Consider the following 18,422-nt stretch of genomic DNA (forward strand, 5'->3'; position numbering starts at 1 on the left):
GACTTAGTAAGATGCTGTGGAGAATGTGAAAAAGGAAGCGTTATTTATTTATCCCTTCACATAACACAAGGACAAAGGATTGCCCAATTAAACTGATAAGCAGCAGGTTTAAAAGAAACAAAAGAAAGAAAGTACTTGTTCCCAGAATGCACATTCAATCTGTGGAACTCATTGTGAGGGCCATATGCATAACTGGGTTAAAAAAAGAATTAGGTAATTTCATAGAGGAATTTAAAAAGATTAAAGCAAAGATTCTGCCCTCATCACCAACTCCAGAAGAGTGGCCCATAGGTATGAGCCTATTGTGTCTATGCCTTGATCTAGCATGCACGCACATAGTGAAGCAGTAAGTTTGGAAGAACAGTTTGAACTCCACTAAATTTCCCAACACAAGAGGAATACTTTAACTCACAAAATGAACTTGGGGTAGGTCTGTAAGAAATGTTTTCCAAATCAAAAGCCCAAAGATACATTGATAAGTGTTATATAAAGACAACAAAATGTTTTTTGCAGTGTGTTTGCCGAATGTGCTCAAGAAGTTTCAAGCAGCTGCTATGCACAATTGATCAGATGACTCCTTTTTCATGTCAGAAGCTGCAAGAGTCTGTAGGACTCTGCAACACAATGACTAATCTGTTTAGCCACAGTGAACGAGAAATGTTAGAGCTCTGCTTAGGATAGTCTCTGCTAAGAAGCTAAGAGGGTATCATACCACTATTCTGCCCAAGTGTGAAGAACAGTATTTATCTCATCCATAACATCCTTGAAGTCCCAACCAGTGAAAGCAGATTCTGGGTAGTGAACAACTTTGATTCTTCATTGTCTATACTTAGTTTCAGAGTCAAATATAAGATGCTGTGAGGAATTTCCAGTCTATTTCTCAAGTCAGGCTTCTAAAATTTAGATGGGATTGGATTACTTACATAGAGTAAGTACTATGTCTGGTGATGGCATAGTCTTTCCTGCTTGAATTTCAGCCAGCATCCATCATTAAGGATCTATCAGCACTTGGGAGTACTGAGTTATAACATGCAAATTGAACCCGTAGCGCCATCTGAGAACATCCTGTGGGGAGATGCTACTTAGAAGAGTTTGTCAACACTTCACTTTGGGAGGGGCAGACACCAGTATTTTCTTAAAGTATAGATTGTGAAAGCCCTTGCTCAGGAAACCACCTCTTGGTGCTGAGAGCATCATATTATTGTACAGTCCTGAATTATCCATTTTAATGTGAGGTTATTAAGAAGGTGGTGTTAAGGCAACTCTGGCAACACCTGGAGTTATGCGATTTCCTGATTCCCTGTCAAGCTTACTTTAGGAATGGCACTGGTTCAGCAACTGCAGTCATCTTGTTGGTTAATAATCTCTTTTGGCATTTTGCCAGTTCTATCTTTATCATCTGCCTTTGCAACCCCTGATCACATGGTATTGTTCATATGCATGCTGATATTAATTGGGACAAAAAGTTGTTCCTGAGTGGCTCCACTTCCTCTTCAAAAGGCCCTGAGGACAGTATTAAATTCTGTACCTCTATTTCAAGAGCTCTTTCATGTAGAGTGCCATAAGTTTCTTTTTCATCACCCCTCCTCTTCAATATGTATATGAGGCTAATAGTGAAGAGACTGAGGCAATGCAAGCTGCAGTGTGCTTTTGCCTCTAGAGGTGATAAATCACACTTTTGGATGGTGGAGTTAGTAGGCTTCCCTCAGCATCCAGTAAGGACTGAGATTTGAATGACAGCTAGCTGGTGGAAACTCAGTCTTTATAAGACAAAGGTCTTGTTGACTGACTGAGAAAAAGCCAGCAGAATTGGTGGAATCAACAATTCAGACTCAAACAGGAAGACTTATTTTTTATGGATCAGGTTCTCATCTAAAGCTAAAATCACAAAGTGCTGCTGATTGTTGTGTCACACCATATGCATTAGCTTCCCTGACAAACTATATTCAGTCCTCCTCAGAATTTTCTGTGTGGGACACAGTCAGGGAGTCATTCTCAAGAATATATTCTCTCTGTATGTCTTCCTTAGTCAGAGGGCAGAAAGTCCTGTAGACTGAAACCTTTGGCTATATATTCAAATTGATGCTGTAGAATGAAACCTCTGATGGAATAAGAAAAGGAAACAGTGGAGTGAATTAACTTGTCAGCTACTGAAGCCATACAGTATTGAGATGATAGTGGTAAACTTTTGATACCATAAATCTCATGAATCTTCAGACTTGTCTACATGTCCTTGGAGTCCGTACTAATTGGATGTGATTTGTGCTGGTGCTCTAACTTCCCCATACAGACTGTGCACTGACATACTCTCGTTTAAAATAGGACTACAGTTCTGTGCACTAAGAAACATTTAGTGCACACTAGTAGGCAGCGGTGAAAGTAACTTAAAGGACTTTCCAGTACTCCAGAGTCCTATAGAGAGGGAGGGGCCTCAACCAGAAGAGGTGTGGCCTCTATTGGAAGAGGTGGGGCCTTTAAATCCTGGGGTTTTTAAATCAGGCTTTAAAGGGCTTGAGGATTCGGCTGAAGCTAGGAGCCAGGCCCTTTAAATCACCCCCAGAGCTACCAGCTGCAGAGGTGGCTGGGAGCCCTGGGGTTTGGGCAGGGGCGAAAGTAATTTACATTTCTTACCCATATGGTCCAATTGCAAGCAACCCACCTCTCCTACGTACTTCATGGATCCCTCCCCCATTGTATGACACAGATAGAGAAAATAAAGCTACTATTACTACTACCAGTACTGTCTGTAATAAAACTTTACTATTGAAATAAGCCTGAAAAACTGAAAACTCACTGTCACATTTTTCTCCGTGTCTTCCCTCCTCCTCCAGCTAGGCTGCCAACACTAGGCTCTGTGCTTTCTCCCTGCCTGGCACTCAGCAGCTGCAGGAGCTTCCCTCTAGCTTGCAGCAAGGAGACTGGCTAAGGGAGGGAGAAGCCTGCCTCCTGCATAAGAACAGTTTAAACTCAGCTGTTCCCTGCGCAGTTTAGTAACATTTCAAAGAGGATCTGCAAGCAGTTTGGACATCACAACCATGATCCTCCGCCGGGGAGGGAATGGGATAGATTTGAACTTGGAAATAGTTCCTGATTTTGATTGTGTTTTTTGTATATAGGAGCTCCCTCTCATCCGTGGGGCAGAAAAGAACTGCCCCTGCCATGGTCACACACACCCTCTCCCCCCTCAACAACTGGGAATGAAATTAACAAGGATGCCAGAAATGGCTCCTAACTCTGGGGATTGAACTGCGCTGGGAACAGCTGAGTTTAAACTGTTCTTATGCAGGCAGCAGCAGCAGGCATTTCAGCCAGTCTCCCTACTGCAAGCTAGAGCCTAGAGGAGAACCCCTGCTGGGAGGAGAGGAGGAGGAATGCCTTTTCTGCAACCTGGCTGGAGGAGGGGGAGGGAGGAGATGAGAAACCAATGTGACAGCGAGTTTTCCCCTTCCACCTGCTTTTAGTAGCTCTGGATTTAAGCGGTGCAGCCAAATGCTTGTATTTGTTGTGTACATTAGTATTGGAGAGATCCCCTCTTCCCAGGAGCAGAAAAGGACTGCCCTTGCCATGGTCAAACCCACTCTGCCCCCTCTCCCCAGGTACTGTGAGTGAAATTAACAAGAAACCATTCCTAACCCCCGAGGGGCTGAGCCACTCACGGAACAGCTGAGTTTAAACTATTCTTATGCAGGGGGCAGGTTTCTCCCTCCCTCAGGTAGTCTCCTTTTTTTACCTGTCCTCCGTACCGGCCCATACCAGCTTACTTTCACCTCTGCTAAAAGGGCACACTGGGGAGTCAGAGCCCAACACACTCATACACTCTCCAGATTGCACCCCTGTAATCTAGACTCTGGTGAAGCAATCCAGCAAAACCTCACATACAGGTGTAGAATCACTTGGTTACATTTGAGAAGTGCTGTAGAGGCATAATTCTGGCAGAAGCTGATATAGGTCCAGGTGAGAGGAACTGGCATTGAAGAGTGCTAATCCAGTGGCTGGAGAGTAATACCACTAGCTGACAAAGAAAAGAAAATTTCAATTAAGGCAAAGGCTGAATGCTTATTGCAACTGGTGGACCAACAGACTTCTCTTTAAATAAATATTAGGGCTGTTGATTAATCGGCATTAACGCACGTGATTACCTCAAAAAAATTAATTGTGATTAATCACACTGTTAAACAATAGACTACCAACTGAAAAAAGACGGTTACTCACCTTTGTAACTGTTGTTCTTCGAGATGTGTTGCTCATATCCATTCCAGTTAGGTGTGCGCACGCCGCGTGCACGTTCGTCGGAAGATTTTTACCCTAGCAACACTCGGTGGGTCGGCTAGGCGCCCCCTGGAGTGGCGCCGCTATGGCGCTGGATATATAACCCTGCCGACCCAGCCACCCTTCAGTTTCTTCTTGCCGGCTACTCCGACAAAGGGGAAGGAGGGTGGGTTTGGAATGGATATGAGTAACATCTCGAAGAACAACAGTTACAAAGGTGAGTAACCGTCTTTTCTTCTTCGAGTGCTTGCTCATATCCATTCCAGTTAGGTGATTCCCAAGCCTTATATAGGCGGTGGGGTCGGAGTGAAATGTGGCAGAATGAAAACTGCTGAGCCAGAGGCTACAGCATCTCTTGACTGTTGAACCAGAGCATAATGCGAAGCAAAAGGTATGGACCTAGGACCATGGAGCTGCGCGACAGATCTCGTGGGTAGGTACACGAGCCAGCAAGGCGGCAGATGAAGCCTGAGCCCTGGTAGAATGCACGGTGATGTGGCTTGGGGAAATATGAGCCAAATCATAACAAGTGCAGATGCACGCCATCACCCAAGATGAGATCCTCTGAGAGGAAACAGGTAGGCCTTTCCTGTGGTCTGCTACCGCGACAGAAAGTTGGGGCATTTTACGAAATGGTTCTGTCTGCGCAATATAAATGCGAGCGCTCTACAGATGTCCAGGGAGTGCAATTGTTGCACCCATTGCATTGAGTGTGGGTAACATGAAAGGCCGAAACCACCTTAGGGAGGAAAGCCGGGTGTGGTCGTAACTGCACCTTGTCTTTGTGAAACCTAGTGTACGGCGGAACCACCATAAGAGCCCTGAGCTCAGAGACTCGTCTGGTCGATGTAACGGCCACGAGGAAAGCTGTCTTCCAAGACAGGTATAGCAGAGAGCAGGTCGCTAACGGCTCGAATGGGGGAGACATAAGTCTGGTTAAAACTAGGTTGAGGTCCCAGGTTGGGGCTGGGTGGCGTACTTGAGGGTGTAAGCGCTCCAAGCCCTTGAGGGACCTCGAACCCTGAACACGGAATGACCACCTTAGCCTGGGTGGAAGGCAGAGATGGCTGCCAAGTGTACCCTCAGTGATGACACCGCTAGGTCCTGCTGTTGAAGGCCAGAGGTAGGCCAAATAAAGGGGATCGAGACCTCAGTAGGAGTAAGATAGAGCGTTTTGCACCTGTAGGAGAAACGCTTCCACTCGGCCAGGTACGTTGACCAGGTGGAAGGCTTCCTGATACCCCGGTTTAGTCATGCAGCAGCCACACCGTGAGGTGAAGAGACTGCAGGTCCGGGTGACGAAGCCTGTCGTGGCCCTGAGTTATGAGGTCTGGGTGGAGTGGCAGGGTAATTGGGTTGGTTATTGACAGGTCGAGCAACGTGGTGTATCAGTGCTGCCTGGACCATGCTGGAGTGATCATGATGATGCGCGCTCTGCCCCTGCGGAGTTTGAGCAGGGCCTAATGAACCAGTGGGAACAGTGGGAAGGCATAAAGGAGTTGGCCCTTCCACGGCATCAGGAATGCGTCCGAGATTGATCCCGAGGAGAGACCTTGGAAGGAGCAGAACATCTGGCATTTTCTGCTCTCGCGGTAAGCGAACAGGTCTATGTGAGGATAAGTCTCCACTTGTGGAAAACAGACTGCATCACATCAGGGCAGAGCGACCACTCGTGAGACAGGAAAGACCTGCTGAGTCAAAGCGCCAAGGCGTTCCGAACGCCTGAGAGAAAGGACGCTACCAGATTCATTGAGTGGGCCATGCAAAAGTCCCAGAGATGGATGGCCTCCTGATAAAAGGGGGAGGACCATGTGTAGCACATGGCCGTTGTGTTGGCTGTAAACATTGAGACACCACAGCCTCGCAGCTGCTGCTGGAACCCCTGGCACACCAGGCGGACTGCTCTCATTTTTGGGCATTGATGTGGAATGCCAGCTCCCGAGAAGACCAAAGGCCTTAAGCTCGAAGGTGACCGAAGTGAGCACCCGAGCCGAGAGATGACGCGTCCGTCGTCAGGGGCAGTGAGGGCTAGGGCGGATGGAACGGTATCCCTGCCCACACCAGGGAGGGAGTTAGCCACCATTCTAGGGAGCCTACGGTGCTCGAGGGAACAGTGACTATCATGACCATTGGGTCCCTGTCCGGGCAGTATGCCGAGGTGAGCCAGACTTGGAGAGGACGGAGGCGGAGCTTGGCGTGTTTGGTTACAAACTAGCAGGCAGCTATGGACCCAGGAGACTGAGACAAGTGCGAGCCGAGGTCGTTAGGAAAGTCTGCAGACCTCGGATGATTGTTGCCATTGCCTGAAACCGCGGCTGTGGTAAGCAGGCTCCAGCTAGGTCGAAGACCAGGATAGCCCCTAAGAAGTCCAACCTCTGCGTGGGAACCAGAGTGGATTGCTCTATAGTAATCATCAGGCCTAGACGTGTGAATAGGTCCGTGACTATGCCCACGTGCTGAGTGATTTGTGTCTCGGAGTCTCCTCGGATAAGCGAATCGTCCAGATATGGAAAAACGCATATCCGACATCAGCGAAGGTTGGCGGCAACTACGGCCATACACTTGGGACAATACCTGTGGGGCTGTAGAAAGGCCAAATAGCAGGACCACAAACCAGAAGTACTGACGGTTGGCTAGAAAGCGGAGGTATCTCCTGTGCAGAAGGAAGATGGCGATGTGAAAGTACGCGTCCTTCATATCGAGGGTGGCATACCAGTCTCCAGGATCCAAGGACGGGATAATGGTTCCCAGGGATACCATGCGGAACTTCAACCTTATCACAAACTGGTTGAGTCCTCGCAGGTCTAGGAAGGTCTCAGACCTCCGTTTGAGCGGGGGACTAGGGCATAAAGGGAGTAATTGCCCCTTTCGTCCACCGGCGTCTGCACCTCTTGGAAGAAGAATTGCTCGTGAGAGGGGTCCCTGAAGGGGGACAGGGTTGGAACAAATTGGAGGTGGTACCCATGCTCCACCGTGCACAGGACCCAGCGATCTGAAGTTAACTGGGGCCACGCCAGGAGAAAGTAGGAGTGGGATCCTGGCCTGTGACTGGTACACCGCCCTCGGGCGCACCTTGGAAGGTTCGTCTTTGGTCCCGGTGGTGATTGCGAGAGACCTTGACCTTGGCCCTCTAGGGGTCCTGACGTTTGTCTGCGACCATCTCAGCCGCGCCGTCTGCCAAAGTCCTGTCTCTGGCTAGGCACAGAGTACGGCGGTGTGGCTGGGGATGGAAAGGCCTGCGTTTGGTCGCTGGCGTATGCATGCTGAGAGAGCGCATTAGGACCCTGTTGTCCTTCAGGCTTTGCCGCGAAGGGGCCTTTACCATCAAATGGTAAGTCCTGAATGGCATACTGCAGCTCCGGCCAGAGGTTTGACTGAAGCCATGAGATGCGCCTCATGGCAACACCCGAGGCCAGAATCCTGGCTGCTGAGTCCAACGAGGCCTGGAGGGACACTCTGGGCACCTTTTCCCCTTCCTCCAAGAGGGCAGCGAACTCTTGGCAGGAGTTTTGAGGGAGAAACTCCATAAACTAAACTACCGCCACCCAGGCGTTATAATTATAGCGGCTAAGCAAGGCTTGTTGCTTTGCTACCCAGAGCTGTAAGGCCTCTGCAGAGTACACCTGGCGGCCAAGTAGGTTCATTCGCCTAGCCTCCTTCGATTTCGGGGCTGGCGCCTGCTGGCCATGCCATTCCCTCTCCTTAACGGACTGAACGACTAGTGAGCAGAGAGGAGGATGGACAGACAAGTAGTCGTACCCCTTAGAGGGCACCATACTGGGTCCTCTACCTCCGGGACCTCCTCCACCTGAAGGTCCATATGGCGTGGTACCATCCTTAGGAGGTCCTGATAGGCTCTCAGGTTGTTGGTGGGCACAGCAGAATCGTGATCCTGAGCATAAGATCTGCCCGCGTGGGATGACACAGATGCGTGTCTGGATGGCCATGGAGGTACTAAAAAAAGCATGGGCAGAGTCTCTGACTCTATCGGACCTTGCCCAACTCGGCACCGGGGATCGGTACTGGGAGGCATACCGGTACCTGGAACGAGATCCAGACCTGCAACCAGAGCCATGCCGGGAGGTCGACTGAGATCTCGAGGTCAGGAGAGGCTACGGGAGTCACGGTACCTGTAGCGGTGCCGGGAGTTGGAACAGTGCCGATAGTAGCGGGTCGGCGAACGGGATACTGACCGGTGCGGCGAGTGCAACCGGTACCGAAGAGGAGAACAGCACCGGGACGGCAAGTGGTGTCGGGTGTGCCGACGGGACCTGGAGCGTCTGCGGGACCATGATCATGAACGGTGACGCTCCGCTGTGCCGACAGAGGATGGTCATATCAAGGGAGGCTTGCCAAGAGACTGTATTACCCGCACTGGCGGTGCCGGGGTCAGTCAGAATTGACTGTCATAGCAATGAGATCCCTCGCCGTTGGGAATGTCTCCGGCGTGGAGGGAACAGTAGGCTCAACCACAGTGCATACTAGGGAGCTGTCAGGCACCGGATTCGACGGCCCTCGTGGGACCGGGATCGACGGTACCGAAGTCGTCAGAGCCTCGGCAGGAGTCGGTGCCGGGCGATCCGACTTAGACAAGCTCTCTGGCTGCGGTGCAGTTGGCACGGAAGCAGCAGGAGCAGTAAGCTCAACCACGGCGCGTGCCGGGGAGCTGTCAGGCACTGGATTCGACGGCCCTGTGGGACTGGAATCGACGGTGCCGACGTCATTGGTGCCTGGCGATCTGACTTAGACGAGCTCTCTGGCTGCGATGCAGGTGGCATGGAAGCAGCAGGAGCAAGGGGCTCAACCACGGCGCATGCCGGGGAGCCGTCAGGCACCAGTAGGAGTCGCAGGCTTTCTCGACCTCGGAGAGAGGGAGCGGTGCCGAGTCGACTTCGGTGCCGGCGACGGCCGGTGCCGAAAGGCCTTGGCAGTACCAGCAGGGTCCGGTGCTGAGGAGGCGCTTCTGCCTGCCGCTTGATCATCGCTCGGTGCCAAAGGTGGAGGGTTAAGTGAAAGTCCCGCTCCTGTTTGTTCTTGGCTTAAAAGCCTTGCAAATGGGGCACTTAGCTGTCAACTGTGATTCCCCGAGGCACTTCAAACAGGAGTCATGTGGACCTCCCATGGGCATCGGTTTCTGGCAGGCCGAGCCCGTTTTAAAACCCGGTGAGCCGGGCATGGGCTCCGGCACCGGGTGCGGGGAAGGGGCTACTTCCCAAACCCCGCTAACTATTACTAAACTAACTATGTTAGTAAAGAAAAAACGTATAACTATACAAATATATATACAGAAGGATTATAACTACATAACTATATACACGAGAACTACGAGTAGCTAGGGAAGTGGAGGTCAGCTAAGCCGCGGTCCACTGTTCCAACGACCGACACAGGCGGTAAGAAGGAACTGAAGGGTGTCTGGGTCGGCAGGGGTATATATCCGATGCCATAGCGGCGCCACTCCAGGAGGCGCCCAGCCGACCCACCGAGTGTTGCTAGGGTAAAAATCTTCCGACGAACGTGCACGCGGCGCGCGCACACCTAACTGGAATGGATATGAGCAAGCACTCGAAGAAGAACAAATATTTAGATGTTTTTCTACACTTTTCAAATATTTTGATTTCTATTGCAACGAAAAATATAAAGTGTACAGTGCTCACTTTATATTATTTTTATTACAAATATTCACATTGTAAAAATAACAAAAGAAATAGTATTTTACAATTCACCTCATACAAGTCCCATAGTGCAACCTCTATCGTGAAAGTGTAATTTACTCATGTAGATTTTTTGTGTTATATAACTACACTCAAAAACAAAACAATGCAAAACTTGAGTCTACAAATTCACTCAGTCCTACTTCTTGTTCAGCCAATTGCTAAGACAAACAAATCTGTCTACATTTACAGGAGATAATGCTGCCCTCTTCTTATTTACAATATGTCAACCAGAAAGTGAGAACTGGTGTTCACATGGCACTTTTGTAGCTGGTGTTGCAAGGTATTTATGTGCTAGGTATGCTAAATATTTGTATACCCCTTCATGTTCTGGCCACCATTCCAGAGGACATGCTTCCCTGCTGATGATGCTCCTTAAAAACAATGTATTAAAATATATTTACGAGTGATGATCTTGGGGGAGAATGTATGTCTCCTGCTCTGTTCTACCCACATTCTGCCATATATTTCGTTATAGCAGTCTCAGATGACCCAGCACGTTTGTTTTAGGAACACTTTCACTGCAGATTTGACAAAACGCAAAGGTGGTACCAATGTCATATTTCTAAAAATAGCTACAGCATTAGACCCAAGGTTTAAGAATCTGAAGTACTGTCCAAAACCTGAGAGGGATGAGGTGTGGAGCATGCCTTCAGAAGTCTTAAAGGAGTCACATTTGAAAACTATAGAACCTGAACCTTCAAAAAAGAAAATCAACCTTCTGCTGGTGGCATCTAACTCAGATTATGAAAATGAACATGCGTAAGTCCACTCTGCTTTGGATCATTATCGAACAGAAGTCATCATGAGCATGGACACATATCCTCTGGAATGGAGGTTGAAGTATGAAGGGACATATGAATCTTTAGCGCATCTGACAGCCCTAATAAATATTTTTAAAAAGAAAAAAAGGAGAGATAACCCACCTTCTACCTTTCCCTTCCTTCAATTATTTATTCAGCTTGTGACAAGTGGTCATCATGTGTTTATCCAAGAAGAGAACAGTAGATCAAGAGTGCCATGAATTTCAAGAGAAATGAAGAATTTTTTTATTTCTTTTTGGACATGAATGGAAAGCCTAGGTGCTTGAGTTGCAAGAAACAGGTAGCTGTGGTAAAAGAAAACAACATTTGAAGACATTATGAAAGAAACTATGCTGAGAAATATGATAAGTACATCAGAAAGTTATGCAAAGATAAAAACTCTGAATTAGCATATTCTTTGAAAAAGCAGCAGTGCTTATTAGTGCTCCACACTAAAATGTTGCTGCTGTTAAGGCAAACGACGTGGTTGCCCATGAAATAGCTGTCATCTAATCCATTTTCTGAGGTAGAATTTTTGAGGAACTGCATGCTAAAAGCTAAAGAAACAACATGTCCAGATAAGCAGCAAACGTTTGCAAATATCAGCCTTTCAACAAACACAACTGCTGAGAGAATCAATAATTTAGCTGAGAATTTGAACAGTCAAATCCAGGTCAAAGTTAAGTCCCTTTGCTACTTTTTCTTTAGCAACTGAGGAAAGCATAGATGTGACATTTCTCAGCTTGCAGTATTCATTAGCAGAGTTGATAAGAACAGGTGTATAGCAGAGGAGCTCTTAGAACTGGTGCTGATGAGACACGACAGCAGAAAATTTGGTGGAAGCTCTGAATAAATTGGCTGTAGGCTGGAGAATAGCTGAGAGTCTGGCCCCATAGGAACAAGAGGCCAAATTGTGAACCATCAATCATAACCAGCAGGTTAGCGATTTTACATCAAAAAAGCTCTCTGTAGTATAACTCTGAAAGTGAATCTTGTTATAGATATGGTTGTTAAAACTGTAAATTTTATTTGAGCTAGTGGTCTCAACCACAAGCAACTCACCCAGCTGTTGGAAGAATGTGACATTCATTGTGGACTGCTGTATCACATTGAAGTACAATGGATAAGTCAGGGACCAGGGCTGAAGCACTTTTTTAATTGAGTAGTGAGATCCAGCTTTTCATGGATCAGAAAAGGGAAGATGTCACTGAATTATAGGACAATGAATGGCTTCAAGACCTTGCTTTCATGGCAGATATTACAGAGTATCTGAACTCCCCCAACACAAGAATGTAAGGGTGCCACCAAATAGTGGTTGAATACTATGACATTTGTGCCTTTGCAATTAAGCTTCAGCTGTGGGAGAAGCAACTTTCCCAGTATAAGCTGGCACATTTTCCCATCCTGAAATCACTGTGTGACACTACTGGGACTCAATGTGATAAAATCACAGAAAGGTATGTAGGCAAAACTGATGAACTGAGAAAAGAATTTCAAGAATGATTCTCTGACTTCAGAAACCTCGTAGAAGAGTTTCCAATTTTCAGCACACCATTTTCTATCAATGTGCATGATGTACCAGAAGAGCACCAAATGGAACTTACTGAACTGCAATGCAACATTCTGTTGAAGGGCAAATTATCTGACATTAGTGTTCCCTAGTTTTATCAGTACCTATGATCAAATTATCCCAAACTGAAGTTTGTTGCATCAATAACTCTTTCCAGGAGTACAAACCTGTGTGAACAAATATTCTCCATCATAAATATTAACAAATCTAAATTACATTCTCAGCTAAGTGAGACATCTGAACTCGATACTCAAGACAGCTTGAACCAGTGAGTCAGCATTTGGAGCAAATGACTGGGCTGAGGCTAAGAGATGCCAGGTACTGGAAAGCACCAGTAGCAATCACTAAAATAAAAAATAAATGCAATTACCAACATGGTTTACATTTTAATAACTTTTGCTGATTATGGCCCACACAAAATGGCATGGTATTGGATGAGGCCCTTCATATCAAATGAGTTTGAGATCTCTTCCTCTAAAGGATATACAAAGCTACATTCCTACTGGTTGCTACTCCCCGACCAGTGGCAGCCAACACTCCGAAATATCAGGGCATAATTATTGAGTAAATCAAATAGGGCATATGGTAAATATAATTCTTTCAAAATGAAGTGGGGTTTGGCCCATGAAAGCTTATGCTCAAATAAATTTGTTCGTCTCTAAGGTGCCACTAGTACTCCGGTTCTTTTACCGGATACAGACTAATATGGCTGCTACTCTGAAAAGTATTCTTTGAAGTGAACCAACATGCAGCTTGACATTTTTCATATTCTTGTTATTAGAAGCAAATGTACAAAACCAAAACAGGTATTTTTTAATGCAAGGGCTTCACATATTTGTCATTTGTCAACTCAGACAACTTGATAAATGGGTGCTAGATTGGAAAATGATGTTAAGAGATAGTGTGATTAGGAGTTAATGTCTGATCTATTAAAATACTGTTCTTTGAATAATATGTAGAAATGTTTCAATGGGACTTGACAGTCAACTATTCTGTAAAATGTGTGTGCGTGCATGCTTTGTGGGACAAAATGCAAGCCAAACAATGCAAAGGGTTTTTCAGGGAAGATGGTGTGGAGGAGGGAGGAGGATGTTGTTCTACTTCAAATTACTGAAGGAAAAAAGGAGAACAAAATCAAAACTGTTTAATGTTAAGATTGAATCAATACCACAAAATCAAAGAAATATTAAGTTGACGGATGAACTTCTTATTCCAGTGTATTGCAACAAGCTTGCATCTGCGTAAATAGCACAGAACAAGTTAAGAGTATTCCCTTTGAATTCCCTTGCTGGTGTCAGTAGTTAAAATTAAAAGAAGGCTGTCTTTCAGTTAACACTGCTTGTTTTGTTTGTGTTTAAAGAGACTGTGAGCATGAAAAATATTACAACTAATCTTATAACAATTAACATCTCAGATTGCTATAAAATGAAAGATTAGAGAAAAAATACACCTTTTCTCAGACTGTGTATTTAGTGCTTTTGACAGAAGTGTGTTTATAGTAAGTTCTGCTGTTTTGTCGATAGTCAGTTTTACCTTCTGCCACACACAAAAGTTTGAAGACAACACTCTCAATCACTGTCTTGGGTCACGTTCACATGAAGATGCTTCCTCAGGCTGTGGTAGAGGATGTTTACCAATTAGAACGGCAAGGAAACTGAAATGGAAAAGGCAGCAGGAAATAGTGTGCACAAAGGAAGGGACTAGCGAAGCAGGTTTGAATTTGCCCTTCAGGGATGCCCAAAATACCTTTCTAAACGTCAGATGAAGAGAAGAAAAATCCCTCTTAAATTAAAAAAAACATTAAGAAAAAATTATGTCATCCCATTTTTAAGATGCCCTGTCAGAAAGCAGTGTTCTGAAAGGTAACAGTATCCCATAGGACAGCTCCTCGGAAATAAAGTATACTTATTTCAGTTTATTGCACATCTAGAAGTGATTAGTTTTATTTAGGTAAGCAGGTAAATTTTATATGCTTTTGATCAATACAAAAATTCTCCCTTTTCTATTTATATGAATATTTTGGGTATAATGACCAGGCCAAGGATATTTTTAGCACTTTACAGAAATGAACAACAATTCAATCTGAATTTGATTTAGTTGAACACACACTCTATTAAGTAATCAGAAATACAAATTCTAATGCGGAAGAAAAAGGCAGACACCTTTAGTAGCCCATCCTTTTTAACCAAAAAGATAAATTCCAGGTGACAGAAAGTTAATCAGATATTATGATTTATACAACATCATGAACTACCCATACTTCTAAAAAGATAAGCTTTAAAATAAAGAAAAACCACTTGCAAATGTTTTCATACATTTCTTTTTAGAGGTTTTTTCTTCCAGTTTTTGTATCATTGTAACACTGTAGGCCACTCACAATCTATATCCTTATATCACGCTACTTTTGATTAAAGCAGTTATAACATACAGTGTAAAGGAAGTTTACTGTCTGCCATCTCCAGTGTAAAGCAACAAAATATGGTACACACAGTCTGAATATATTACAATACACTTGCAAATAAATGTTATACTTTTCTATAGAATAGTGAAAAACACTAGCACAGTCAACAAATGCTAGCATGGCAATAAAGAAACACATTTCAATACATTTCAGCATAAGATTGATATCAAACTATTTTGATAAACAACAAACAGTTAAAATGGATGACGTTAAAAAAACAAATGTTTGAAGCAGGATGAATTTTTTGTGTTTCAGCCTATACAAGTGTTTTTACCAAACTGTTCACATATTAAAACAAATTGAAGGAGATTTATAAACATTTCAAGGTACTAAATTTGCCAGCTTAAAATAAATTATATAACATACAATGCTGTCACTAAAGAGTGCTGAATTCCCACAAGATGGTTTCTGGTGTTGAACAAGAATTTTGTTTTCCATATTTCTTCTATGCTTTATAATTGTTTTAGAATGCTTATATTTTACTCCTGGGGAAATTCTACTCCACTGCACAATGCCGAATTTCAGAAATTAATGTTGTGCATGCAGAATTTCCTTCCCCTCCCCAGAAACTGGCAGAGAAACAGGAATTGGGTTGTCATAGGTTTCTTTAACTCTCTATTTCTGGGGAAAATTTTGTGTGTTTGTATTGTTACAGACATACTTGCTGACAGGAATTTTGAAATAAATTACCAAAATAATTGAAACTGGCATGATTATGCAGTGTTATTTTGACAAATAAAATTTGCAGAATTTAAAAATACTGTGCTCAGAATTTTTTATTTTTTGATGCAGAATGCCCCCAGGAGTAATATTTGATTCTGAACACTCACTACTGCTCCTAGGGTTCTAAATAATAGCAGTGAAAGTGACCAGTATCTATGTTTGATTCATTTCACATCACTGCTGGATTCTTAGTATTATTATTTGTATTATTACAGAGCAGGGGTAGCCAACCCATCGCTTCGGAGCCACATGTGGCTATTCAGAAGTTAATATGCAACTCTTTGTATAGGACCGACTCTGGGGCTGGAGCTACAAGCGCCAACTTTCCAATGTTCGGGGCTGCTCACTGCTCAACTACTGGCTCTGCCACAGGCCCTGCCCCCACTCCACCCCTTCCCACTCCCTCTTCTGAGTCAGCCATGTCCTTGCTTCCTCCTCCTCTCCCGCCTCCCATCCCCAGCCTCCTGCACATCATGAAACAGCTGATCGGGAGAGCACTGATTAGCAGGGCTGTCGGTGGGCGGGAAGCACTGGGAGCTCATGGGGGGCTGCTGACATATTACTGTGGCTCTTTGGCAATGTACATTGGTAAATTCTGGCTTCTTCTCAGGCTCAGGTTTGCCACCCCTGTTATAGAGGCTAGCACCCCAAGGTGCTGTATAATCAGAACAAAAAGACAGCACATTAAAAGCACTAGAGTTTGTTTCAGACAGGTAACATTATGCCAACTTATACACTTGAAGTTATTTCCAGAACATTAAGGATCAGAATTTTGTTTTTAAAAGACAACTTATGTTCTACAGATACTGAATGCTTACACTCCACTTTTAGCATGGAAATCTTCCCATCTGCAAGTGAGTTTTTCCAAGTCCTAGCTATATTTCACTAGCTAGAACACACACTTTTTTCCCCCCCACACACAGAACCTTCTGGGTTTATAACTATTAATCTCTTGCCTTTGAAATAAGCAATTATACTGGAATAAATATATTTTCCAATTACTTCCCTTTTAATCACAAATACATTTCTCAAGACCAAAAAATAAAGATTATGTGCTTAAATAACATGCCATCCTGTAGACTAACCACCAGTGAGGAAGTCACTGAAGTGATTCATAGTTACCCTCAGGTAACCGTCAGACTATTCTGACACTAAAGGGTAACAGCAGAAAGCACTAGCTGCTGACTCAAGCAGATGCGATAGATGCACTTCCATTCCCCCCTCAGCATGCCATATTCTCTCTGTACCATTAAATCTGATTCATCTTTATCACTCTGCCAGAATCTGAAGAACAGATCAACCTAAGACATTCAGCATAATTTCCATACCTGTACTACTTTGAATGCAAAATGCAAAGAAGCTCTAACACAATTCTGCATATAGCTACTTGCTTTTCAGTCATAAGAGTTTTACAAATGTGTTACTTTCAATTTTTCATGCACTCATATACTGTGAGCATGTAAACAACCTTCAGTCATATAAGTGAATATCCTGACACTAAGCAGCAAGGCAAATATTAGTGTTTTACATTAAGAGCTTATTACTAGGACACAGTGGTGAAAATTCTGCACTTTCTGGCACACAGGAGTTAAAATCATTCACATGGAAAGAGAAACTTAAGGTTTTATAAAAGCTAGCTATTCATTCTGACCAGAAAAGGAGACACTACCTCATAGTCGGTAGGCCAAGTGCAGCACAGCCGCCGAAGAGCTTCTGAGTGATGCCATCAGGAAGTACAGCACTAGGCAATTTCAACCTTGACAGTAACATTAAGGAGGAGACAAATTTGGCTAATAGCAACACATTCTTGCCAACACACACTCACCCAACAGGATAAGGTTCTGGGAACACACACAGTGCTGAAGAATCCTTTACCCTGCAAAAAGCTGGAAACAGTTGAGCTGTATGTGTTAATTTCCTCTACTGGCAACTTGCAAGGGTACACTTAAGCTCTAAATAGTTTCTAAATGGTTAAACTGCATTTTCTTCATTTTTCAAGAAAATGCTCTGAGGGGGACAAGCCCAAAGTGCAAATACTTTCCCAACTTAATGGGGTGCTATGAGGAAGCCACATTTTGTCCCTGATAATCAGTTTCTATGGCTTGGACAGTCAGTGTGGATGCTAAGTTGCTTCTTTTCTATGGTGTAAAACAGGTAAATGGAAAGCCAATCAGAAGGAATTTAAGAAGGTATTTTCTTTAGAAAAAACAGTTATTCCCTTCTCCCCCCACATACTTCGAAGACCTGAAAATAAATGTTAAGGTTTACATGAAGGAGTCTAGATTTGGGGCTTGACAAAGAGAGGTTACTTACCTTTCACTAACTTGAGTTCTTCAAGATGTTTTGTCCCTATAGGTGATCCACTGTAGCATGTGCACACACTTGCAAGTGCTTGATCGGAAATTTGAGTTAGCAGTGTTGCAGGTCCACACCTTAGCACCATGTGCTCCAAAGTGAGAGCATACAAGAAGGGAAGGACCCACTACCAATCCAGTTCCCTCACAACTACAAAGCCAGACTCCGTAGCAAAGAGGAGGAGGGAGAGAGGTGGTGCACTCATAGAAACAAAACACATCAATGAACTTAAGTTACTGAAAGTTGAGTAACCTCTCCTCCTCCAAGTATGTGTCTCTATGGGTGTTCCAACATAGGAGATTCCCAATCAGTAACTCAATGAGGAAGCATGTGCAGAGGAAACAGATGCAAGTCAGTGCAGAAGACATCATCGCCAAAGGCTGTATCCATCCTGGATGCAGATAGGGTAGCGTAATGTCTGGGGAACATGTTAACAGAGGACCAAGTTGCAGCCCTGGAAATTTCCATGAGGGGAACATCCTTGAGGAGGGTAACAGAAATGGACTGTGGGATGTACTGGCACCTTAGGG

General features: G+C 44.6%; 1 protein-coding gene across 12 annotated transcripts in view; it reads right to left on the reverse strand.

Annotated features, from left to right (window-relative positions):
- Window positions 1-18,422, reverse strand: part of JMJD1C (jumonji domain containing 1C) — a 306,949-nt gene that overhangs the window by 147,922 nt on the left and 140,605 nt on the right. The window contains exon 1 of one of the 12 annotated variants that reach the window (XM_050958283.1): window positions 10,907-11,088. The exons of the other annotated variants lie outside the window; for them this stretch is intronic. The gene's annotated coding sequence lies outside the window, so the exon portion shown is untranslated. Of the gene's footprint in view, window positions 1-10,906; window positions 11,089-18,422 lie in introns of those variants that run through there. 12 annotated transcript variants of the gene reach the window in all.

Source organism: Gopherus flavomarginatus, chromosome 6, assembly GCF_025201925.1.
Source record: "Gopherus flavomarginatus isolate rGopFla2 chromosome 6, rGopFla2.mat.asm, whole genome shotgun sequence".
Classification (NCBI taxonomy): Eukaryota; Metazoa; Chordata; order Testudines; family Testudinidae; genus Gopherus; species Gopherus flavomarginatus.